This window comes from Piliocolobus tephrosceles, chromosome 2 (genome assembly GCF_002776525.5).
Source record: "Piliocolobus tephrosceles isolate RC106 chromosome 2, ASM277652v3, whole genome shotgun sequence".
NCBI classification, from domain to species: Eukaryota; Metazoa; Chordata; class Mammalia; order Primates; family Cercopithecidae; genus Piliocolobus; species Piliocolobus tephrosceles.
This window is the reverse complement of record NC_045435.1, coordinates 74310189-74337620: the sequence shown is the minus strand read 5'-3', so window position 1 is coordinate 74337620 and position 27432 is coordinate 74310189. Positions and strand designations below refer to the sequence as shown.

Here is a 27432-nt window from a genome sequence, read left to right as displayed (position 1 = left end):
TCTTGTTCCTAGGAATCTACATTTTCTTTAATCTATCCAGGTGAATTCTGATACATGATACATTATTCTCCAAAGTGGGATATAAAATGTTGAATCATGGTGGCTCAGAGGAAGGTGTTAGAATACTAGTTTTATGTTTTGTCAATTAGAAGAAAGCTTTATTAATATTTGATATATATGTTGCAGCTGGCACCCTCATGTGGTCTGTGTGCCAGGTGGTTACATGTCTTATTTGGCAGGTATCCAATGGAAAGAATGGGAATACCAGTGTACATGAGAATTCAATTGCTTTCAACATATTGCAATCAATTGCATTTTATGTGTTAATATACCTTTGTAACTAAACCACCTCTCCCAGAATAGACAAATGGCTTAATCAACATGTTCTCTGTCACCCATCTTCTGAGTTAAAAAAGGATCTAATCAGATCTGACATGGAGCTGGGCATGGAAATTATAAATTATCAAGACAATTTGGTATATGCTTTTTTGATATATGCTTTTATATATGTCTTCTCTCATTAACCGTAAGCCTCATTTGCAATAATTTTGTGAATTATTTCCAAATGTTAAAGATTAGCATGATCTTTTAAAATAATGTTTCTTTCATTTTCACCACATTGATTTTTTTCTTCTTTTGTGATTGTTTTAGGATGAATATATTGTGTTAGTACAATAATCCGGATGTATAGTTTATGGGTAAACAAAATAGTGGGAACTTATCCACATACACAGAAGTTATACCATTTGGGTACTACATGATCTAAAAAATGCAGTGACCACTGCTGTGTCAAAAATGGGGCCAGGCATAGTGGCTGATGCCTATAATCCCAGTGCTTTGGGAAGCCAAGGCAGGAGGATAAGGAGGCCAGGAGTTTGAAACCAGCCTGGGCAAGATAGCCGAGTTTGCATCTCTACAAAAAATTTTAAAACGTAACTAGGCATGGTGGCATACACCTGTGGTCCCAGCTACTCAGGAGGTTGAGGCAAGAGCATCACCTGAGCCCGGGAGTTCCAGGCTGCAGTGAGCTGTGATTATACCACTGCACTCCAGCCTGGGTGACAATGAGACCCTGTATCTTAAAAAGAGAAAAGAAAAAGAAAAAAGAAATGGCCAGTCCTTGGAGCTCTCTTGCTCACATTCTGGTACATTTGGTTAGCCTTTCATTTCCTTGTTACTTGACTTTAAAAAGACAAAAGAGAAGAAGAAAAAAATAAACTGCCATTTATTGTTAGATTTCAACCATAAGAAAAACACCTTATCTGTATTTATTTACATGTTGATAATTGCCTTCTTTCCATGAGATACATATGCATATCGCTTTGTTGATAGAAAAGAGGGAGATACCCAGAATAGCCAGGAAGCACAGCCCATACCACGCATTAATTTTTAAACCATTCGTTAGATCGCAGAGCCTCTTGAATCCATTCGCTTTTCCAGTTTCAATAGTGTTTGACAAAAGGAATGCGTTCGTGTGCATTCCTCTGGCTTTGATTTTTTTTTTTCCTAAGGATACATCAAACTCTTGACAGATATTTGAGTTTCATTTTTTATGGTTTAATATAGACTGTATTTATATTTATAAATGTAATTGCTCTTCAAAGGAAATCGGTAATTTGCAAGCAATTATCTGTATTTTGAACTTCACTGCTTTGCCTTTTTTTTTTTTTTTGAGACGGAGTCTCTTTCTGTTGCCCAGGCTGGAGTGCAGTGGCGCTATCTCAGCTCACTGCAACCTCCACCTCCCAGGCTCAAGCGATTCTCCTGCCTCAGCCTCCCGAATAGCTGGGATTACAGGCATCTGCCATCACACCTGACTAATTTTTGTATTTTTAGTAGAGACGGGGTTTCTCCACATTGGCCAGACTGGTCTTGAACTCCTGACCTCAGATAATCCACCTGCCTCGGCCTCCCAAAGTTCTGGGATTACAGGCATGAGCCACCATGTCCGGCCTTGCTGTTAATACATTTGAAACTTCTCTAGTTAGTGCTAAATATTCTGAAGGGATGAATTTGTTTGCTGTAAGAAAGATAAGCATGGCATCTGCTTCACACCTGTGGTGTTGGGGATAAAGGGTATGCAGTAAGTTATATTGAGGAACTATTGCAGGATCTTCAGGGAATGGCCTCAGTTCTGGGATTTTTTCTCATCTAAATGTAAACTAAAATATAGATTTCCTCTCCCCATGAGAGCTTTTAGAGTTACAAGACTCAAACTGGTGGTTAGATAATTTGACTTCCTAGCTCTGCCAAGCCCAGCTGTTTATGCAGTGCAAAATTTTTTAAACTTTCTATTGAGGTATAGCCTACGTACAATGAAATGTTCAGATACGAAGGGTGCTGCATGATGGACTGTACATGTGTATACACTCTGTAGCCTCTGTCTGGGTCAGGATATGGAACATGCCCATCACTCTGAAAGGCTTCCTAGTGGACCTTCTCAGTCTTAACCTCACCCTCACTGCACGTCTATGATCATGCTGACTTTAGGCCTCTTCTGTCCCTTTTTGTCTATTTGTGACCAACAATGATCGCTGCTGCTGTTGTAGTCCTGATTGTTAGACTCAGAGTTATTCTCGGGACTCTTACAGGACAATTCTAAAATTTCTATTGCGTCAATAGGAGGAAAAGGGCTGTCTGCCTTCAGAATCTCCTGGTAGGCCTTACGTAATATACAGGGTGTTCATTATTTGTTAGCTACTATTTTGAATAATGGTTTTTTTCTTCTATTTGGTCTTCTCTCCAGTTGGTCTTTAATGTGTATGTCACCTGTTTGGAATAACTGGTTATTTTAGTGTCTATAGATCCATTTGTAAGGATCCATTGGTCTGAGTAGCTTGCTGTTTTCTAACACTGGATGGAACCTCCAGGGAGAGAAACATGGGCCAGGTAATTTGATAGAGAGGGAAAAAATCAGGAAAGTCAGTGGTTCTTCTGAGTGTCACCTGACTTCACCTGGTTGCCAGAGTAGGCTGTAAGGAACAAGAGGCAAGTTAGCAATAGAGGTTGAGGCAGCTGCCCAATCATGTGTCTCTTTGGGACATTTGAATTCTTCCAGGTATTTGGGTATGGAAGCAGAAGTGGAAATGTTTGTTTTTGTACCTTTTTTGAGTTATGTTTTGCAGTCTTCAAAGAACTGCACTGCTCCTTCATTTATGAAGTGTACGGTAGTGTGTGACGGAATTCAAAGATGTGGTTTCACACTATACAGTACTTATGTGAGAGGCATGTATTCTGCTGAATGAGTTTATGGATGAGGTATAAAGATGAAAATATAGGCTCTATTGGGAGCAAAAAGTAGACACCACTTTCAGGGTTCCATGGGGAAATGGGTCAGGGGAGTGATTGCTCATTGGAATCAGGAAATAATTCATGTAGCAAGTAGCACTTAATTTGAATCTTGAAAGATGATGAGTAGGAGTTTTTCAGGTAGAATTATATCTCAAGCTTTCTTGCTTCTGGTTGTTTTGAATTGATACACTCACATCATAAATTGCTATTGTAGTTAATATTGTAATTAAGGTCCAATTATGTTTCAAGTATCAGTGGAATTGAGTCCACGCTTTCACTGCATTGCAAAATTTAAAGCAGTAATTAATATAGGACTGTTATTATACCATTATAATTATTATACCATCATTTTAAAGATGATACCATACTTAGTTTTCTACGTTTTGGATTAAAGTTGCAAAATGTGTTAGAAAAAAAGGTAAAGGCAACACAGAAATATTGCTAATAAGGCTTAAATCACTGAGGCTGGGCATGCTAATGAGAGAACAGCTACTGTTTGTTGAGCTTGTAACACAGACTAGTCACTCTGCTTTATTCTATCAAAATTGCTTTTCGTAGCAACCTCAATAACTAGGTGCTTGTTAGATCTAATCCTGTGTTTCAGTTATAAAAAACCGAGACATAGGTGAAGTTCCCTGTATTCGTTTCCTAGGGTTGCCTTGACAAATTGTCACAAGCTGAGTGGCTTAGAACAGCAGATATTTGTTGTCTTATAGTTCTGGAGGCTACAAGTCTGAGATCAAGGTGTCGGTAGGGTTGGTTCCTTCTGAGGGCTGTGGGAAGGAATGTCTTTTGGGCTTTTGCTCTTAGTTTCTGGTGGTTTGCAGGCAATCTTGGACATTTCTTGGCTTGTAGATGCATCATTTGCCTTCATCTTTGTGTGGCATTCTCCCTGTCTTTCTCTGCATCCACATTTCCTCATTTTTAAAGAATATAGTCATGTTGGATTGGGATTCATTCTAACGGCGTCATCTTAATTTGATCATCTGCATCAAGACCCTGTTTCTAAATTCTCCAAATAAGGTGACAGTCATAGGTATACAGAGGATAAGGACTTCAAAATCTTTTGGGAAGATACAATTCAAACCATAACATTGCCCAAGCTTACTCAGCTAGTAAGCAGTAGAGAAAATTCAAATCCAAGTACGTGTGACTCTATAACCCAAGGCTCTGACAACTGTGCCATTATACATTAGGGAAATACGTTCATGTCCAAGAATATTGTGCGTTTTTAAATTCAGCAGTGAGTCGGCAAATATCAGGATATGAACATCTCATCCAGACAGGATTGACTTCGAATATGCCCTGGTAAGAAGCGTTAGTCCAGTTGTCACTGAATTGTAGGTGTTTGCTGTCCACTGAGATATGTGTTATGTACCTCATTCTGTGTACAAAGGGTACAGGAGTGGTCTTCTATTTAGTCTAAATCAAGTTTGTCCAGTCTGTGGCCCACGGACCACATGCAGCCCATGAGGGCTTTGAATGTGGCCCAACACAAATTCGTAAACTTTCTTAACACATTACGAGATTTTTTGTGATTTTTTAGCACATCATTAGCACCAGCCCAAGACAGTTCTTTAAACATCATGGCCTAGGGAAGCCAAAAGATTGGACACCGCTGGTCTAAATACAAAACATTGTATCTCAACCTCAGCATTTTGGGCTTATTAAGCCTTTGTTATGTCATGTGCATTGTAGGATGTAAAATAGTATTCTTGGCCTAAAATATCTAAGATGTAATAGATGCCAGTGGCACCCCAACACAGTTGTGACAACCAGAAATATTCCCCGACATTACCAAATGTCCCCTGGGGTAATTACGATCACTGCAGTTTGAGAACCACTGGTTTAGAAAGGGAGGAATGGCATGTGGCTAAACTGTGCCAGCCTGGCACTTGCTGTGCTTTGCCTAGACTTTGTGTCTATTTAGGATGGTTGCTGGCAACGTGTGAGGAAGACAGACTGTTTTTGTTGAACTTCCCTTGAGGCTCTGTGTCATTCATGGACACAAGAAGGAGGTCCACAGATGGAATGTAGAGTTGAAGACTGAAAGTGCATTATGCATGCTGTCTGCGTAACTTGACTTTTACAAAGCAAGATAGTGGCTTTGGAATAAACATGAGATAAAAGTAAAGATCTTTCATCCGAACAACAAGGATTATCCATGTTTCCAGAGAAAGGCAAATGATTCTGATGGCAGACTGAAAGTCAATGTTTTGACTTAACTATTTTGGGAGGTATTTGCAATTGAAATCAGAGTTTTAATGGGACTTACCTGAGAAGGAAAGGCAGGGATAGTTAACCCTGGCTACACCTTTGGGTTTTTAACCCTGGTGCTTATGGTGAGAAGCCACAGCCAATCTCAGCCAACCATTGAACATTGTCTGGAAATTCTGACGTAAGACTTACGCACATCCATTCTTCATCTTCCAGTTTACACTGTTTTCTGTTGTCCACAAAGATGGAGAAGTACATCTTTTTTTGTTTCAAAAGAAGTGCTTTTCTGTAAGCTGCCTTGTGGGACTCCCAAAAGATGCCGTTTCCCGAGACACGTCAAGTATCTGCATCTTAAGACGGTGGTGTTATCATGTCCACACATCAGTCAGTTCATTTTCTCTTGGCCCCAGGCCAGTAATGTGGTTGTGTACACTGGTCACAGCTCAAAAAACTGAAAAACGAACTCTGAGCTTTGCTGCAAAGAATGCCAGCTAACAAAAATAACTCTGCAAAAGCAGTGCCCTGGACAGGTTTGCAGCTCTGAGAGCTACAGTGCTGATGTCTGGGAGTCCAGTAGAATGCTTAAAAAGAAAGAAAAAAATAGGAAAAAAATCCATCTGCTGTGCCATTAACATTCCAAAAAGATAATGCCCAAGAACTCCAAATGGGTCCTAATGTGCTGTTTAAGACTCAGAAATCTCAGAGAGCTCTAAGTTCTACACCACTCTCTACTCCCAGACTGGGAACAAAAACAGGGTATTTCCGTGAAGTACAAATAGATGATTGTATGCAGGAATCAGTGGGTAGGAATTATTGGGCTAGCATGTTAAAAATACTTCAGGTGTAGGCATTTCAAGAAATAATAAAACCCAATACTGTAACCCTTAGACAAGAACTTGGGACTACAGATAGAATACAATGCTTTGAATAAAACTATAACCCCTACCAGAGACCGCTTTGAAAACACAGCAATGCATGTATGGATGTGTTTCCCCTAGCATGCAATTGCCTATGGATCCAGCCTTATTGCGTTTGCCTGTACAATTCAGAAAGCAGGATAGAAAATTGTGTGTACCTAGCCCAAGCTATCTTTATTGTGTGGTGTCTAATACAACCTAATTCCTAACTTCGCCTCAATAATCTTATAAGGGAGCATAAATTGCCTTACGGTGAGAAAGAAACTTGCTGATGTGATGACGTTTGGATGCTTATTTATTTATTTATTTATTTATTTAGAGACTGGGTTTTGCTATGTTGACCAGGGTTGTCTGAAACTCCTAACCTCAAGTGATCTTCCCACCTCAGTCTCTGTAAGTGTTGGGATTACAGGCGTGAGCCACTGCGCCCAGCTGGATGTTCATTTTAAGTGCATCAGTCCTTTTATGCTAAAGCTTGTCATCCACCTCCCCCGCATACACCCCTTTTTGTCAGTATCTACAGAAAGTCGCCTATGGATTCTGCCAACCTTCATTCTTGCCTTGTGTTTATGAGTCTGGGGAGTTTATGTCCTGAGTATGTAGGCCGTTGGTCTGTCCCAGGAAGCAGTGCACGTATAGGTGCTGCTGTTAGCATAACCCGAGTAGGCAGTAAGGACCGGGTTGAATTCAGTGTTGATAACAGCATCTGGCAGATAGGACTAGGCTTAAATTCTTATCAAGGCAGTTGTTGAGTCAAACTAGGTCCAAGAAGAAAGAAAACAGAGCCCCAGTGATCTGAACCCACTGAAATTGAGCTCTAATCCCAAGGGAAGGGCTCTTTTCTTCCCTAAACTGCATTACGATCCCTGCTGTGTCTTGCCCTTTGCTTATGAGCAATTGTCACACCAGAAGGCGATGGGGACTCTACCACAGAACTCTGCTTTTGGTAGGCAGAAGGGAATGATCCTCCAGTGTCTGGCCTGATGGAGCGCCAGCCCCAGGTGTCCGGTCTGCTGTGAAGGGGCACAGATTGTAGAGTCACTGGGTCCCTAACTGCACACCAGCTATGTTCTTGAAGCAGTTTCTTAACCTTCCTAAAATTCCCTTTCCCAGTCTTTAAAATGGGGATAATAGTAACACCCGCTATGTAGAATTGTCATGAAGATAAAATTTCCTAATTTTCACAAAGCACGTGTCCCAGGGGACTCCTTCATAAGTGGAACTCACAAAATTATAGATGATTCTTAGACTTGGACGCTCTCCAATTCTGGTTCCTCAGAACCCCATTCCATTCCCCTACTAGCAGTCAACTTGAAAACAGCTCTAAAGCTTGCCCTCTGAAGACTGATCTCATTACCGCAAACCCTCATTGTGCATAAAACAGATCAGGAATGAGAATTCAGCTTTTGATCTTACCTTTGAAGAAATGTGGACCAACGCTTGGTATGGAAGAGATTTGTTTTAAAGCATCATAGAATCTCATGTTTAGAATAAGCTTAAAAACCATCTAGTCAGGAAAACAGATCTCTGCTGTTGAAAGTCAGGAGTTGGCGGGGCGCCGTGGCTCACACCTGTAATCCCAGCTCTCTGGGAGGCCAAGGTGGACAGATTGCATGAGCCCAGGAGTTCAAGACCGGCCTGGGCAACGTGGCAAAACCCCGTGATATGGTTTGACTTTATCCCCACCCAAATCTTATCTTGAATTGTAGTTCCCATAATCCCCACGTGTTGTGGGAGGAATCTGGTAGGAGGTAGTTGAATTATGGGGGCGGTTACCCCCATGCTGCTGTTCTCGTGATAGTGAATGAGTTTTCACGAGATCTGGTTTCATAAGGGGCTTTTCCCACTTTTGCTTGGCACTTCTTGCTGCTGCCATGTGAAGAAGGATGTGTTTGCTTCCCACTCCACCATGATTGTAAGTTTCCTGAGGCCTCCCCAGCCATGCTGAACTGTGAGTCAATTAAACCTCTTTCCTTTATAAATTACCAGTCTTTGGGTATGTCTTTATTAGCAGCATGAGGACAGATTAATACACACCATCTCTACAAAGAACAGAAAAATTAGCTGGGCATGATGGCACAAGCCTATAGTCCCAGCTGTTCCCCAGGCAGAAGGATTGTTTGAGCCCAGGAGGTCGAGGCTGCAGTGAGCCATGGTCACACCATGACACTCCAGCCTGGGCAACAGAGTAAGACCCTGTCTCAAAACAAAAGAAAGAAAAAAAAAAAAAAAAGGAAAGAAAACGCTTCCTGCTGGTTTCCTGGATCTTGATGAGAATGAATTGCACCCTTAATGGCTGTAGCCTAAGAAGGAAACTGAAGAACTATAATTTGATGGCTACTGGCTACTGTTACACTTCCTGCAAGCAGTAATAGGTAAATAGAAAGTCAGTAGATGGTTACTCTTGGTTGGAGGGTAATGACCAGATGAGATTGCACAGGGCTTCTGGAGGAGCAAGAAGCGTTCTGTTTCTTCATCGGGATGCCAGTTACATGGATGTGCTCACTCTGAGACTTCATTGAGATCTCTCACAACTGCACTTCACAGCTATGCACTGTTTTGTCTATATATCAGTATTTAGTAAAGTTTGAAAGGAAATCTTGTCATCCTGTGCTGTTTAGTTCTTGTTTTAGTCTTTCTTTGTTGTTGTTGTCTTGTACTTGTTTCAAATACTTACAAAAGAAATTCTTCTCCCTGATAAATCTTTAAACAATACTGAAGACATTGAGTAGAAATTGAAGTCATTGTTTTATCTCTATTCTTGCCTGCATTTTCAATTCTCAGAGGTAACCAAAGTTAACTGTTTTACAGATTGTTTAAGGTTTTCCCCCTCTGTATGTGTTTCTCTGCTTTTTCCTTTCCTTGAAATATGGGATGATTATATATCGGAGTTCCATAACTTGCCTTATCATTCCTTTATCTGAAATATGGGATGATTATATATGGAGTTCCATAACTTGCCTTATCATTGGCTTTTTTGCATATCAGATACAGAATCAACATAGTTCTTTCTAATACCTGCATAATATTTCATAGTATGGATGCACCCTAATTTATTTTGTTATTCTCCTAAATTGTCAATGAATGTGTCTGCATCCTTCTGCTATTATAAATAATGCTTCTTGAGCTCCCTGAATCTCCCTTGTGGCATTTGTGACACTGATCAAATCCCAACAAAGGTAGCCTGTTTTAGCATCCTTTGATTTAAAATACCTTCTCTGAAAGTAAGCTTTTGTCCTGGAGTCTTTAATGGGCACAGCTCTCTATTGTGGCTGAAATCTCAAATTTGGGAATTACAAACCAGACTTCCTGGGCAGACTTCTGAGTGTGTTCACTGTTATGTATTATAAATTCAAGACAAATAAGAAAAACAAATGTTTCAGCAGGATTGTATTTAAAGAATAGTCTCTCTGGATGTTTTCTATATCTACTAACAAGATAGGTCATGAACAGAGCCACTCTGTAACCTGATTATTGGTTGACACTATCTCCGATAGACTTTTGGCTTTATAAAGTCATGGTTTTGATATTTTGCTGTTTTTATCCCCTCCTTTAAACTCCATTTTTATCCCAAATTACTAACAGTTCCCTGCTGAGATTTATCTATCAGAATCTCAAGATGCTCTCATTAATAAAGTTATTAACTCCTTTGCAAACCAGCAGGACCCAAAGCCTGGAAAACATTGCTTGGCTTTCTTTTTTCTTCTCCTTCTCTTTCTCTCTCTCTTCCTCTTTCGATGGAGTCTCTCTCTATCGCCCAGGCCAGAGGTAGTGGAGCCATCTCAGCTCACTGCAACCTCTGCCTCCGGGTTTCAGCGATTCTCCTGCCTCAGCCTCCTGGGTAGCTGGGATTATAGGTGCACGCTACCACACCCAGTTAATTTTTGTATTTTTAGTAGAGATGGGGTTTCACCATGTTGGCTGGGCTGGTCTGGAACTCATGACCTCAAGTGATGTGCCCACCTCGGCCACCCAAAGTGTTAGGATTACAGACATGAGCCACTGTGCCCAGCTACCTGGCTTTCTCTTGATGCCAAAGTTAACTGCTTTTACAATGGCTGGCTGTTGGAGAGTGCTGATGGCATTTTTTGTTAAAATTTAGGATGGAGGCTAGACGTGTTGGCTCACACCTGTAATCCCAGCACTTTGGGAGGCCGAGGCAGGTGAATAACCTGAGGTCAGGTGTTCGAGACCAGCCTGACCAACATGGAGAAACCCTGTCTCTACTAAAAATACAAAAGTAGCCACGCGTGGTGGTGTGTGCCTGTAATCCCAGCTACTCAGGAGGCTGAGGCAGGAGAATTGCTTGAACCTGGGAGGCAAAGATTGCTGTGAGCCGAGATTGTGCCATTGCACTCCAGCCCAGGCAACAAGAGTGAACCTCCGTCTCAAAAAAAAGAAAAGAAAAGAAAATTTAGTATGGGATTAAATGAATGGATAGCAGGATGAGCTGTTGTATGATAAAGCAGGTACATTTAAATGTTAAGGGAGGTATCTAGGTGGGTTGTATACAGGTGTTCACAGCAAAATTCTTTCAGCTTTGTGCATATATTTAATACTTTTTCATAATAAAATGTTGGGGGGGAAGCATATGAAACGGAATAAGAAAATGGGAAAATCTAATTAACAAGGGACTTGATCTGAGTCATACAGTAAATGAATTCCCTATCAAGTAAACAATTCAACAGAGACATCTATTTTTTGAAAAGAAGTTTTATAGAAATTATAATTATACTAATAATGAGTAAGAAGCTAATGTTGATCTCATCTCATAGATTTTATGGCATTTTTTTTTTTTTAAAGACAGGATCTCATTGTGTTACTTAGGCTGGTGTGCAATCATGGCTCACTGCAGCCTGACTTCCTGCTGGGCCCAAGTGATCCGCCTACTTCAGCTTCCCAAGTAGCATGGACCACAGGCATGTGCCACCATGCCCAGTTAATTTTTGTAGAAATAAGGTTTCACCATGTTGCTCAGGCTGGTCTCGAACTTCTGAACTCAAGCTGTCCGCCTGCCTCAGCCTCCCAAAGTGCTGGGATTATAGGCATGAGCCACCCAGCCCAACCAATTTTGTGGCATTCTTATTTGCTCTGTGGTGTAGAATACTAATCCCAAACCAGTATAAGGTTATATTCAATCATCAAACTTCATTTTAAGTCATCACCATTCAAATATATTTAAAAGCATCATCTCAATTTTGCATATTTGGAAATGGGGGCCCAGAATAATTAAATGATTTACCCCTGATCTTAGCACCAGATGAGGCAGAGCTTGAACTTGAACGTTCATTATCTAATTATTATCTTTTCCACTCCATCATATGTTTTCTCTGATTATGAGATTCTGAAACCCACATTTTCCAGAGAATTGACAGAAAGATCATTAAGCCAAGGATTTTGAACTATGATCAAAGCTACAATGGTAGCAGCCCACCATTCTTTTTTACTGCTAAAGCCTTTAACCAATTCCTAAAATGCCTCTCTCTAAATCATTCCTGTTGGGTTTTAACCAATATATCAGGAAGACAGTGCTTTGCCGAGCTTTGGGCAGCCTTGTTTTGCTCTCTGATTCTCTGGTGTCCTTCTGACCAAAGATACGGTCTGAGAGAATTAATGTTAATACTTTGTGTTTATATAAAGTAAAATTATAGGGCGCACTGTAATTTTATGGCTAGGTAGGTGGGAAATTATTAGTCTAAACAAATACACTTTTTAGTAGACCAGCTGTGTTAAGTAAATTAAATTCTGCATGAATCTGAAACAGTACCTCGATTTTCGTTTTTATTTATTTATATTTTTTGTAGAGAACTAGTATCACTATGTTGCCCAGGCTGGTCTTGAACTGCTGGCCTCGAGCAATCCTCCTGCCTCATCCTCCCAAAATGCTGGGATTCTAGGTGTGAGTCACCTCACCTGACCTCAATCTTTTCTTGATTTCTTTGTTGCCTTTGGAATGTAAGCTTGAGTAGTTGTGCGTTTCATTGTGGTAAAAAATACATGAAGAGTGAATTGTGTTACAGTGGGATCAGGAATAAAGGAAGATTACACCCTGCGTGATGTGGAGCTATCTGTTGCTAGGGGCTGATGGATGCATTCCTTTCGAGCACTTTGCTGATGAGGCTGTCTTCTGAGTTGGGTCCCTGAATGGATCTGTTCGATTCACCCTCTTCTTATAGCAGCGGTGGGGTTTGGGTTTTGTTCTTTTCTTTCTTGATTTTTCTTTTTCTGCCCATTTCAAGGAAGACGTTTTTCTAGATGAGCTATATTTTTAGAGCCAGCAAGTGTTTTAAACAGTTGTGATAAACCACCTTTATTGGCCCCAAATCAATACAAGTCTTCTCCCCAGAGAAAACTACAATTTGTTTGTGTTATTTTTCTAGACATGAGCTTTCCTTTGCCTTAGATCTATATATTTGTGCATATACGCACAGAACACATATACTACTGAGTTGTATGACGTTTTAAAAGTCAAATGTGATCACAGCGTATTTGTTTTGCAACTTCATTTTCTCCTCTAACAATATATCTGAGAACTTTCAAGGCTGGTCTTGAACTCCTGGCCTGAAGCAATCCTTCTGCCTCAGCCTCCCAAATTAGTGCCTAATTTCTTCCTTCCCCCTCCGTAGGTTCTTTTACCATTCTATGTATTACGCATATCAAGTTTTTCTTCCCCTGATACCATCAATGGTGGGGCAAAGATACTTGTGTATTTGTTTTTGTATTTGCAGCACTTGTGGCAAAGTATTAATATTCTGAATAAAGATCTCCTTAAATAATAAAACAGGAAATCATTAGAAAAAAACTAGGTAAAGATTCTTATTCTTATTGGTTATTTGGATTTTTTTTTTTTTTTTTTTGAGATGGAGTTTCACTCTTCTTGCCCAGGCTGGAGTGTAATGGTGCGATCTCGGCTCACTGCAACATCCGGCTCCCCTGTTCAAGCGATTCTCCTGCCTCAGCTTCCCGAGTAGTGAGATTACAGGCGTGTGCCACTGCCCCCGCTAATTTTTTGTATTTTTTAATGAAGATGGGCTTTCACCATGTTAGCCAGGGTGGCCTTGATTTCCTGACCTCCTGATCCTCCCAACTTGGCCCCCCAAAGTGCTGGGATTATAGGTGTGAGCCACCACACCCAGCCTTGTTTGAAAATTTTTAAATGAGAATAGAAGTATCCATCCAATGGTAAAAAATAAGGATCCATAAATCCAGTGTTACGAATGGTATAGGAAAATTGGTGTTCTTCTGCACTGTTGATTAGAACAAAAAAATGTGTGTAATCTTTTCAGGGGATGGTTTGGCTTGGACTGCTTCTAGATACCTGTCTTAGAGAGGGGACTTTTTGCTCATTGAGGCATGCTTACATATTTTTTTAGAGGTAGTGATTTTTAACCTTTCTGGCTTGTGGAGCCCTTGAAGAGTCCAGTGAAGTCTGTGGTTGCATACCGCATGAGACCAGGGCTGAAAATGGGTCTTTCAGCACGTGATTGTAGATGGAACCATAGAAGTCTGTCTGCTCTATGAACTGTTGAAAAGTGATGGACACTGTTCAGTGAATACATGTACCACCCTCGGCAGTCTTTCAGGGGGCTTGCAGCCCTGCTGGAAGCCAGATTCATAGTTCCATAAATTTGTTTTTCCCCTTTCATCAGTCATCTGACCAAAGCTGTTGATTATTTTAAGGGATACTGAATAATAAGAAAAAAAAAATCCCAGTGGAGCAATGCGACATCTTTTCTTCTGTGTGAGAAACGACTCATTCATTCATTCCACAGTCATTTAATGAGTGCCTACTATGTGCTTAGCTCTGTAAGGGCCCTCCCAGTGGGAGAGGTCATGATACAATATCCAGAAGTGCCTCTTGTAAGGGGATCTCCAGCAGAAATGACAAGATGACCTCAGGAACAGAAGAGCTGTTTCAAAGAACAGATGTTCTAGACCAGTTCATCCAGCTAACCTTAAAAATACTTTACTGCGGAGGTTTTCCCAAGGACACTAAAGGGTGTGGTTTGGATTTATAGAGCTCAGAAGCATTTGGAAGCCTCCAGTTGTCTTGGATGTGTGTTCTCAGAAATGTTTTGCACCAACCTTTTTCTCATGGAGAAACGTGATGTGGCAACATTCAGCTGTATAGTGCAAGCTGCAGTTTTCCAGATAAAAGAGCATAACTTGTTTTTGTGACAAGCTTTCTTGGAGGTCTCTGGCTGGGAGAAGCGGAGGGAATACAACCAACTCTACACCTGTGTTAATTTTGTTTAGTTTAATTGCAAATTCATGACATCATCATTTCCCCCAAAACTTATGACAATATCAGAAATGAGGAAAGAACTCTAATGTGAACTTTGGTTGAGTAAGTAACAAACTATATTTCAGGTTTCTTGTATTTTGAAGTGGGAGACATATTGCTGATTCCTAGTTGGTTTTGAATGATTTATAACCTTTTATTTGTGGCTGAGTGTTGCAGTCTATGTTGTCATGGAAATTCTATTGAATTTATAGGTCCATTTATCCAAAATGATTTTCCAGACTTCATTTCATGGTGAATCATGTGGCTGTTACTCCCAAGTACAAAGCAATTTCTAAAAAGTTTCATATTACAAAGAGCACAAACACCGTGGTAGTGATTTTTGTGTTTTTGAAATACAAATGAGTTCCACATGCACCTAGGGACCCCTCCCCCTCCACTGTGTCCAAGGCGTTAAGCTCCACTGCATTTCAGAACCAGCTTTGTATATAAAATAGCCATGCCAGCAAGGAAACGTTGTTTCATTAGAAAAAAAAAAAAAAAGCCATTTCAGTCACCTCAAGAGTAGTTGAAGTTACTGGTTTATGCATAGGGACAAAAGTGCTCTCCTGGCTGGGCACAGTGGCTCACGCCTGTAATCCCAGCACTTTGGGAGGCTGAGGTGGGCAGTTCATGAGGTCAGGAGATTGAGACCATCCTGCTCCACATGGTGAAACCCATCTCTACTAAAAATTACTATAATTAGTTGGGCGTGATGGCGCATTCCTGTAATCCCAGCTACTCAGGAGGCAGAGGCAGGAGAATCACTTGGACTCAGGAGGCGGAGGTTGCAGTGAGCTGAGATCGGGCCGCTGCACTCCAGCTTGGTGACAGAGCGAGACTCCGGCTCAAAAAAAAAAAAAAAAAGAAAATCAACTGCTCTTCCAGTTTCAATCTCCCTCACAGCAGACTTGATCCTCCCCCTCAAAGTTCAGTAGTAGTGTGAAAGGGAAAGAAAAACAAAGTGCTTTACCGTGCCCACTGATAATGTGTCATGTTGACAGTGGGTGTGGGACAGGGTTTCTGCATCTCAGCGCTATGGACATTTTGGGCGGATAATTCTTTTTTTTTTTTTTTCTTTCTGTCAACCTCCAGAGCCTGAGTAGGCGCAGAGAAACTCCCATGATGTGGGGCACTTTTCTATGCATTTTGGGGTGTTTAGGCACACCCCTGGCCTCTACCTGCTAGATCAGTGGTCCCCAACCTTTTTGGCACAAGGGACCGGTTTTGTGGAAGACAGTTTTTCCACGGACCATGTCGGGGGTGGCGATGGTTTCAGGATGAGTCAGTTGCATTATATTTATTGTGCACTTTATTTCTATTATTATTACATTGTAATATATAATGAAATAATTTTACAATGTATAGTTGTATAATGTAGAATCAGTGGGAGCCCTGAGTGTGTTTTCTTGCAACTAGATGGTCCCAGCCAGGGGTGATGGGAGACAGTGACAGATTATCAGGCATTAGATTCTCATTAGGAGTGTGCAACCTGGATTCCTCACATGCGCAGTTCATAATAGGGTTTATGCTCCTATGAGAATCTAATGGCACCACTGATCTGACAGGAGGCAGAGCTCAGTCAGTAATGTGAGCTATGAGGAGCAGCTGTAAATACAGATGAGGGGGTTGGGGACCTCTGCACTAGATGCCTATCACCCCTCAAAGAGTGACAACCAAACATGTCTCTGGACGTGGCCATATTTCCACTGGGGTACAGAATCACCCCAGCTTAAGAACACTGCTCTGGAAGCTTTGTACTAGGACCCTAGAGAGAACTAACAGGTAGAGTTCATTGCTGATGGGAATTCTGGTCAGGATGTTGTATGGTAGAACAGCTTTAAGTATATGGGCTTCACAAGCAAATGCCTAGATTTGAGTTCCAGAGTTAACTACTTCTTAGACAAGACCTACTATCTCAGCCTTAATTTCCTTTTGTATAAAATAGGAGAAATAAGAGTATCGCCCCTAGAAAATAGTAGTATTGATTTAAGGAATTAATTGATGTAAAGTATTCAGAATCAGGTACATTTAAGCAACCCTCCTGAGTGCTTTATGCTTGCGGCTGCCTTGTGAAAGGGTAGGCAGGGGCAGTGCTTGGTTGGCTCTTGTAATAGTTTTTGGGTCTTAGGCTGTAGGGATTCTCTATATTAAGGCCAGTCACTGGAACTTGCTCCATCAAGCAGATAAGTTCAATCTGACCATAATGTCAGGTTTAAAGTAGCTTATATTCAATGGAATGAGCGCAAAACAGGGCAGTAAACTCGGCCCTGCTCTGTTTCGGCTTGTTTGTTTTTAATTGAAGCAGAGTCTCACTGTGTCACCCAGGTTGGAGTGCAGTGATGCAATCATAGCTCACTGCAGCCTTGAACTCCTGGGCTCAAGCGATCCTCCTGCCTCAGCCTCCCGAGTAGCCAGAACTACTGATGTATGCCATCATGCCCAGCTAATTTTTTATTTTTTTATTTTTTGAACGCTATGTTTCTCAGGCTGGTCTCAAACTCCTTGGTTCCAGGAATCCTCCTGCTTCAGCCCTGTAACTATGTGAGGTTATACTTCTGTTCCTCTTGGTTTCAACGGCACAGGTATTTTGCTATTTCTGTTTATCCATTGTTGAAGTACCATATGTAAAGGAGAAAAATCACAAAAAAAAAGTGTACAGCTGACGAATTTCATATGCTTGTAACCAGTGCCCACATCTGCAAGATAACGTATTAGCACCTACAGATGTCCTTGTCCAGTTACTGCCGCCTCTGGGTAACCACTGTGTTGGCTTCTAAGTGCTTTAGTTTTTCCTGTTTTTGTACTTCATTCCAATGGAATCGCACTGTTTGTTTTGTTTGTTTGAATCTGGTTTACCTGGTTCAGCTTTGTTTGTGAGATTTGCCTATATTGTTATCTGTGGTTGTAGTGCATTCCACTAGGTATTTCATTTTGTGTGTCACAATTTGCCTATCCATTCCATTATTGATTAGTGTTTAGGCAAGTTCCAATTTGGGGATATTGCAAATAGCCCTTTCACTAATTTACGTGGTGGTGGTTTTTCTTTCTTGTTTTCCCCCTTTAATATTTAGACATGTTAAGTAAATCAGTGGTTCTGACTGTGCCAGACATAGTGGAAGGTGCTTTACTCAAGTTATTTTATTTAATCCTCAGTGTAACCCAGTAACATATTTTTAATTCAGTTTACTCATGGAGATGTTAAGGCTCAGTGAGGGGGTAACTGACTTCAATCAAGTCACATAACTATTAAATAAGAAAGCTATAGCTTACTGCCTTCCTTTCTGAGTACACGACGAAGGTATCCAGACAAGCTATAGCCAGACTCAGCCTACTTCATTTGTGCCCAAACTTATGCTGAGCTGTAAGAAATAACTCATGAATCATGCATAGTAAATCACTGAAAAACTTAGCTTACTACCGCAACCAAGAGCCTGAACTCTTCCCTATCAAGGGAAAAGTGCAAACATGGAATATTTATTTGATTAATCAGATGCATCACTGAACCAGAAATCCTGAAAATCAGCTAATAAATAGACATATAACAGAACAAACAAGTTACACACAGAGACTTTTAAGAGAGATCTCAAAAACATCCTGGCACCCGAGTGTATGCCTCATAGCCCTAGTGTGCACCTTAGTTTCTTCTGCTCCAAATCTTGGGATTCCTGCTGTAAAGTAGTTGAAGATAATTCCCTGTTACAGGGCAAATGAAAACAGGAAATAATTAAGGATTTGTGTACTCTGTGATTAATGATATTGTATAAAGGAAATGTTTCAGAATGTTTATTTAAATGCCACCTTCCCTGCAAAGATACTTACTACCTGTTCTTCTTCAGAGCTTAGTTCTTCTAAAAATATTCTTTCAATGAACGCCACACACTGGTTTCTTTGCCACATCCTGTGGCATGACTTACTGGGATGTTGGCTGGCCTGTGGAAATGGTTTATTTGAACCTTACTTTAAGTATCCCTTCTGGTCATAAAGGAAGTCATCAGGATATACTGTCAGAGAAAAATGAGAGCTGTTTCATCAGTTTTTACTTTTCCAAAGCAAGCGCTTAGTGAAAATGTATTACAACAGCCCTGTGAGGTGTGAGTATTACCTCTGTTTCACAGAAGGGGACATTGGGCCTTAGAGATCTCCAGGCTCTTCAATATACAAATCCGTTCTTATTCTATAGCAAATACTCTTAGATCTTCATCTAATACTGCCAACTTTATGGATATTTTTCCGTATGCTGTAAGAGTGTGAACTGGTTTGTGACATGGGCTACATTCTCCAGGGTAGAAGCTTGTTAGGAAGAAGTGAGAAAAGATGATAGAGTTCAGAGCTCAAAGAAGCCCAAAAAGTAATTAAGCTGCAAAATGGTTTTATAATGTGATACGCAGACACACATACCTGTGTATGTTTGCTTAAAACCAGTAATGATTTTAGGGGGTATATTAGTCAGGGTTCTCCAGAGAAAGAGACCCCATAGGATCGATGTCTCTCTCTTTCTCTCTCTCTCTCTCTCTCTCACACACACACACACACACACACAAACACACACACACACAAACTCTGGCCTATAATTCATTAATTTTAGCTAAGTTACTCTAGCTGAGTTGATATTGCAGTGTTGAGTTCAAAGGCTAGAAACCTGAGCCCAATCTGTGTTGCAGTGTAGAGGCAGAATTCCTTCCTCTTAAAAAGACCTCAGGTCTTCAGCTGATTGCTTGAGACCCACCCACATTATAGAGGGTAATCAGCTTTAGTTCTAAGGTCTACTGATTTAAATGTTAATCACATGTAAAAAATACTTTCACAAAAAGTAACAATGATCCTTTTAAAAAGTAACTAGGAATAAAAACTTCGTTCAATAGGAGAAAACAAAATACCCAGAATGTTTGTGTTACATATTTTAATGTAATATATGTAATGTGTATTTATCATTTTTCTCCATAATTTAAATGAATAGATCTTCTTTTGTTGGAATATTAAAATTTTAGGCCAGAGTTACTTAGACAATGGTTTGACTTTCTTATAGATTAAAGAGCAAGTAATATAATCTGTATTTAGTAGAACCATACCTGGAGTCACTTGGCTGTTTCACAGTGATTTTGGCTTGTATTTGTACCTTTCTGAGCATGTACTCCAGCAGTTTAAATTCCTTCATTCTTTCAATATCTTGAGCCTCCTTGCCACTGATTTTGTTATTTATTCCAAGAGATGGCATGGACTTTGTTAGTGTTTGTGGCTTTATCATTTGGCTGTCCTTGCTTCAAGCCACTTAGAGCTCCCACTCATCTTATTCATTCCAGAAATAAATTACTAGTATTTACAATGGGCAGCACTGTGCTAGGGACACAGCCTTGCACTGCACAGACTTATGTCCTGCATGCATACATCTTTCTGTCTACAGGCAATGGCAGAATTAGAGGGTTGAGTGTGTGCATCCTGGCCTCCTTAATACTAGCCGTTACGAAATAATTTAAAAATCATGTTAGATTAAGAGCTTATTTTACAAAAACCTTAATTCTGTCATCATACTATGCATATTGTCAAAAAAGCAGAACTGGCAGATTCACTGTGTTTGGATGTTTACTTTACCTTCACTTCACATCTTTATTCTTAGGCAGCTGTTTCTTGTCCACTACCACGTTCCCAAATGGCAGGTTAACACCAAGCTTGATTAGAAAAATACATTTCCAGTTCTGTTGTCTGCTGCCTCCTATGTGATTTTTAATTCTGCTCTTGCCTTTTTGGTTACCCTCCTTATCTCGTCCTGTTTACGTCTCATCTCCATCTGTTCTTTTCTGTAGCTTTTGCCTGTGTGTTCTTCCATTTTAATAAAAATCCCCAGCAGTATCCTGGAAATTTCTACTGAGTCTTTCAGTAGATTGCCTTCCCCCTGAGCTATCTGCGTGCTGTTTCCTTTCTTACTCCATCATGATTTTTTTTGGGGGGGGGGGGGGGCATGTGTAGGGGGCATGTGGGAGAAATAGCTTTTTTAGAGGAAATAAAATGTAGAGCTTTCTAAATCTGCATGGAAGTTACTGTTGGGTTTTCTACTCTCATGTTGGGATCATTTCCTTTTGCTTCCATGATCACAGCAACCAGGGAGCTGACTTAGGCTCACAACTATAACATTAGACAATAAAAAGTTCACCTTCTGGAAAATGCCCCCTCCTGCCCATTGCCTGTATAAATGTAGGATTTGTTTAATAGATGCCTCACTTGACCATGAGCCATTCATTGCCTTATGCTTTTATTTCGTGATATACTCCCTCAACTTTGGCACTCAGAAATAAAGTTAACCTTGTCTCATTAATGATATTTTAGTCTTCCTAAGTACAGACTGTGTCTTCATCTGTCATGGTGCCGTACAGAGAACAGGCATTAAGCAATACTCCTGCCAGTTGGAAGGAAGCACAGTGATTAAGACCTTGAACTCTGACATTGGAAAGACAATTTTGAAAGATAATTTTTCTGTCCCAACCCCACTTTCCTTCCTTAGGAACTTTGTAAATTTGAAATTATGAGTTTTGTAAATCCTTGGTTTCCTTGCCTATAAAATGAGAATCGTACTAGTACCTACCTCACTGAGTGTCAATGAATCATACATAGTACAGTACCTGGCAGATAGTAAGCACTTACTGAAAGTTTGAAAAACATTAATAATGTTTTACTATGATTAAAATTAATATTTGAACAACAATAATAGTATCAAAGGCTGAGGATTTCAGATTTGTTGCTTTCTGTTCATTCAGCTTAACATGGACAGTGATACATATTGGAAACCAGACATATACACATTTGTAAAGTCAAATTGCAACTGGCGTTATTTTAAATGTAAGGGAAAAGTTGCACAAGGCAGGCAAAAAGGGAAGCTAGGTGGGCATTTTGTTGTGACTTTGTATGTATTACACTAGTACCCTACAACAGTGGAGCATTGACTATTGTCAATCCTGTACTCACAATGTCCTTTTCACCTCCCTCCCATGACTTGGTAGTATTGGGATTCATGGAGGCATTTGCCATATATGTATTTTAGAATATGCTTCCTGGTCGATGATGATGCTTTTAATGTGATTTGTTTTGCCCCTGTAAAATTCCATTTTCCAAATGTCAAGTTATGCTATATGATACTCTAGGTTATCCATCACCTTGATCTGGCTAGAAAAACGCCTGGAGGGTTTTGCAGTCAAGCTGTTCCACAGGTAGAGTTGAATGATCCATTTGGGCTAATGACTCTCACTTACGACTTTGAAAAATTTAGCAGAACTGGTCCCATGATTGTGCCCTGGTGCAAGCAGTCCATCAGTGTATTTTAATTGAGTTTCATATAGTTTGTTTCTGTGCTTGAGGATATATGTGTGTGTGTGTGTATGTGTGTGTGTGTGTGTGTGTATTTTATATATAATATATATTATCTCCTATCTCATGGAACTCTACATGAGGAAGGAATATCTGCTTATAGAGGGTTGATTCAACTTTCCTTCCCTTGCAAAAAAGAGAGGCCTGATTGGAATAGATTGATCGACCTTTAAGCTATATAGTTTTCTTAAAGAATCATGCCTAAAGTATTCTATTTCAACTGTGTTTGGAAAATGTTGAGTTAACGTTATTAAGTCTTCAAATAACCTTTGAACCAGAACTTAAATGGCCAATTCTAGGGCTAGGGTAGGGAAAATACAGGATGAGCCCAAAACATCTGTGCCTGATAGGAAGTGCTAAAAAATAAAGAATTAGGAGAACGTGGCAGACTGACAGGGACATTCTTTTGAAGGGTCTCCTACTGGGCAAATCTGGGACAATCTGAGCATCAAAATACATAATGTTAGTAATGGAATCTGATAATGGATTGAATAAATAGAAACAAAAATAAACAAGTCCATATGGGTGTAAATGAATGCATGAATAAGTGAATAAACCGCAGTGCAGGGAAAGCGATTCCTTACTCTAGAATGCCATTAATGAATATAGAAGGAATGGTGGAGTTAGAAAGTCACAAAGGATACCAAGCTAGTGAGTCAACATTAAATGAGGAGCAGGATTTTTATCTCATGTTAAAATATCTCTCTCTAAAGTACTTTTTAATTATGAAAGGAAAATTAATAACTTTATAGTGGACAAACTCAATAGATAGCACCTGAGCTACATGATCAAGATAAATAACTCTAATAGCGGGACAAACCCATATAAATGTGCTGCTGATATAATGCACTGAGAAGATATAATTTTTTTTTTGAGACGGAGTCTCACTCTGTTGCCCAGACTGGAGTGCAGTGGCACAATCTCGGTTCATTGCAACCTTCGCCTTCTGGGTTCAAGTGATTCTCCTGCCTCAGCCTCCCAAGTAGCTGGGATTACAGGCACCTGCCACCACACCCAGCTAATTTTTGTATTTTTGTAGAGATGGGGTTTCACCATGTTGGCCAGGTTGGTCTCAAACTCCTGACCTCAAGTGATCCACCCGCCTTGGTCCCACAAAGTGCTGGGATTACAGGCGTGAGCCACCGCACCCAGCCAAGAGACCTCAATTCTATGAATTTTCTGCTCTGTACACTTCAAATTGTCTGAGTAAAGAAAGAGGCTGAGTAACTGTTCCAGATGAAGATGGGGTTGGAAGAGGTCAGTGTAAAAAAGACATGAGAACTAAATACAGAGTTTGGTCCTAGATTGAATTCTGGACTGAGAACCAGAAAATGATCTGTAATGGACTTTATTTGGGCACTTGCCAAAACTTGAAAATGGTCTGTGAATTAGATAATAGTATTGTATTAATGTGAAGTTTGCTAATTCTAATGATTATTCTGTGATTATGTAAGAGAATGTCCTTATTCTTAGAAATTATACACTTAAGTATTTAGTGGTAAAGGGGGCTATTATCTCCCATTTGCTCCCAAATGATTGAGGAAAAAAAGTGTGTGTGTGTGTGTGTGTGTGTGTGTACAGAAAGAGAGCAAATGAGGTATAGTATAAATAATTGGTGATACTGGGTAAAGGAGATAGGGAACAGTTAATCCCTTTATTACTGGATTTTTCCAGATTTTTTTTTTCTTGTTTCTTTTTTCTTTTTTCTTTTTTCTTTTTTTTTTTTTTTTTGAGACAGGATCTTGCTCTGTTGCTCAGGCTGGAGTTCAGTGGAGCCATCAGTAGCCTCAATAGCCTCAGCCTCCTGGGCTCTAGCAATCCTCTCACCTCAGTCTCCTGAATAGCTGGGATTACAGTTACCACTCCTGGCTAACTTTTTGTAGAGATGAGGTCTCACTTTGTTGCCCAGGCTGGCCTCAAACTCCTGTTGTCAAGCAGTCCTCCCACCTGGACCTCCCAAAGTGCTAGGGTTACATGCATGAGCCACATTGCGCCTAGCCCCAGATCTTTTCTTCAGCTTATGTACACCACGTTTCTTCATAGAAGGATTGCTGTAGAGTGAGCATCATTTAGATTAACATTACTAGAAAGAACACACTTGGGGGAATATTGAAGGGAGGGCTCTGGGATCTAGAGCCCAGAATGTTGAAGGAAGGGCTCTGGCCACAGCTCATTTTGAGGAAAAAATTGATGTTAACTACCCCAAATACCTTCCAAGATGTTTCCAGCCTCTGTCCAAACTTAGCCATCACCACCGCTGACAAAATATGTTTCAGTTCACGCAAGTCCAATTCATTCAGCAAAACCTCATCTACTTACTGTTATATTTTAGACGGCTTCAGATATTACCATAATTCAGTAGGCTACAACTTGAGAAAAATAGATATTTCAGACCTGTGCTACTGTCCTTTTTATGAGACATTTTATTATCCAGATGGGTGGAGCCAGGACTCAAACACATTTTCTAAAATTGCATTTTTTTTTTACCCACTTGTAAATGAAAATGCCCTTGAAGAAGTCTTAAAGTATTTTGTATCACACACTATTCAGGTGATGCATTAAACAATGCTGCCCCTGCACGTGGGCTGAAGTATAAGAAAGCCTTCTGTGAACCTAATTAATTTGAGAGCCTGAGTTTTTAAAAGAAAGTGAAGTGTAATTTTCTGAATACACCTGTGTGAAGTTTCTTTCTTGGGTTAGTAGTATTGTACCCAAAGCAATTCACCTAATATTAAACCATTCTAATCTGCACCTTATTGAATGGATTTTTCTCTAAAAATTCATGATGTCTAAAGCTGTCCAAACCGTAAGACAACACATTTGTAAGAAACTGCCAGAATTGGTGCAAATTCACAGTCTTAAGAAAAAGAATTATCTTTAAGAAAGAAAATTCTCCAAAAGAAACTATCCATCCTTCTCCCGTGTACTTAGGTGTCAGAATTTTTCTAGGAAGTGTCCTGATTTGGGCTACCTGATTTCGCTCTTCACAAAAGGAATGCCATTTGTATTCTTAGCATTTGAGTTAATTCAGTCATCAGAACTCTGTTTACCTTTGACCTATACTTAACTTTTCCTGCTGGGACTTTATTGTTCAATGTCAAATTTCTCAGTCTCCCTGGGGTGTGGTTGTTCAGTCTATTGCAGAAAATAGCATCATGCCTTTTGGAAAAGTGGGGAAATAGAGGTCATGAAAGAACTAATTATATAGAAGATAGAATTTTCTGTAAGGAGTAGCATCATTCTAGATGATTCAGTGGAATCATACCCTTACTAGAAATTTTAAGATGTTTGCCACATGTTAATCTTAACATATGATGATGATGATGACGACGACGACCAGGCGCAGTGGTTCATGCCTGTAATCTCAACACTTTGGGAGGCCAAGGTGGGCGGATTGCTTGAGCTCAGTTGTTCTAGACCAGCCTGGGCAGCATAGTGAGACCCCACCTCTAAAAATATGTATAAAAATTAGCCCGATATGGTAGTGTACACCCGTAGTCCTAGCTGCTTAGGAGGCTGAGGTGGGAGGATCGTTTGAGCCCTTGAGGTCAAGGCTGCAGTGAGCCATGATCATGCCACTGCACTCCAGCCTGGGTGACAAAATGAGACCCTATCTCAGAAAAATATATATATGCATATATGGTGATGATGGTGATTTGTTGAGCATTGATAAGGTCTAACCATGCTGCTTCATGTTACACACTACGTTAACTTATTTGAGCCTCAGAGTTACCCCAGTAAGTGGAAATACTTGACTTTATGCCTAAGAAAACTGGTGCTTGCAAGTAAATGAGGAAGCTGGAACCGGAACCCAGGTCTTTTTTTTTTTTTCTTATCAGTATGGAGGCTTTTGGGGGATACCCAATGGTTCTTTTTGTTGTCTATATCTTTTTTTTTTTTTTTTTTTTTTTTTTTTTTTTGAGACAGAGTTTCGCTCTTGTTGCTCAGGCTGGAGTTCAACAGTGCGACCTCGTCTCACCGCAACCTCCGCCTCACAGGTTCAAGTGATTCTCCTGCCTCAGCCTCATGAGTAGCTGGGACTGCAGGCATGCACCACCATGCCCAGCTAATTTTGTATTTTTAGTTGAGACGGAGTTTCTCCATGTTGGTCAGGCTGGTCTCAAACTCCCGACCTCAGGTGATCCGCCGCCTCGGCCTTCCAAAGTGCTGGGATTACAGGCGTGAGCCACTGCACCCAACTGTTCTCTGCATCTTGTTAAATGTCAAAGTGTGTGCAAGCATTAAAGTTGTATAATGATCCTGAGTTGACTTACCTGTGTTCTGCTTTTCGAATAAGAAATTCTAGTCAGGCCCAGTGGCTCACACTTGTAATCCCAGTGCTTTGAGAGGCTGAGGCATGCAGACTGCTTGAGGCCAGGAGTTTGAAACCAGCCTGGACACCAACGCAAAACCCTGTCCTTACAGAAAATACACAAATTAGCTGGGTATTGTGGCATGCACCTGTAGTCCCAGCTACTCAGGGGGCTGAGGTGGGAGGATCTATTGAGCCTAGGAGATGAAGGCCGCAGTGAGCCATGATGGCGGCCACTCCATTCCTGCCTCGGCCTCAGAGTGAGAGTGATTTTTTTTGTTTGTCTCAAAAAACAAAACAAAACAAAACGTAATGCTAGCCAAATGTAAGAGAAGATATTTAAGGTTGGGATGAAAGCACATAGATTTTGGATTCTCTCTGATGTATAATATTAGGTAAATTAACATCAAATTTCTGAAGCATTATTTTCTCATCTATAGCTGAGTATAGTAATTTCTGCCCTAATTTTTTTTTTTTTTTTTTGAGACAGAGTCTTGCTCTGTCGCCCAGGCTGGAGTGCACTGGCGAGATCTCGGCTTACTGCAAGCTCCGCCTCCCGGGTTCACACTATTCTCCTACCTCAGCCTCCCAAGTAGCTGGGACTACAGGCACCTGCCACCACGCCCGGCTAATTTTTTGTATTTTTAGTAGAGACGGGGGGGGGGGGTTTCACTGTGTGAGCCGGGATGGTCTCGATCTCCTGACCTTGTGATCCACCCGCCTCGGCCTCCCAAAGTGCTGGGATTACAAGCGTGAACCACTGCACCTGGCCACTGCCCTAATTTTTTTTACAGGGCTTGATAAGAGGATTAAGCAAAATAATGTGTGGGTTAGCTTTTTACAAACAGGTGGTTAACTCCATTAAAATTTTGCTTCTTAATAGGGAAATTACACCATGACCTGGGTATTAGAAAATTAGAAGGTGTTGGTTTTACTTAGTTTGGGTGGTATGAATACGTTGTAGTTATGTGAAAAGATGGAATACATTCTGAAGTATCTAGGGGTAAAATGACATGATGTCTAGGTTCATTCTAAAATATGTTAGCAAAGGGCCG

General features: G+C 40.5%; 1 protein-coding gene across 2 annotated transcripts in view; it reads left to right on the top strand.

Annotated features, from left to right (window-relative positions):
- Window positions 1–27432, top strand: part of PTPRG (protein tyrosine phosphatase receptor type G) — a 743582-nt gene that overhangs the window by 497992 nt on the left and 218158 nt on the right. The window lies entirely within an intron of this gene.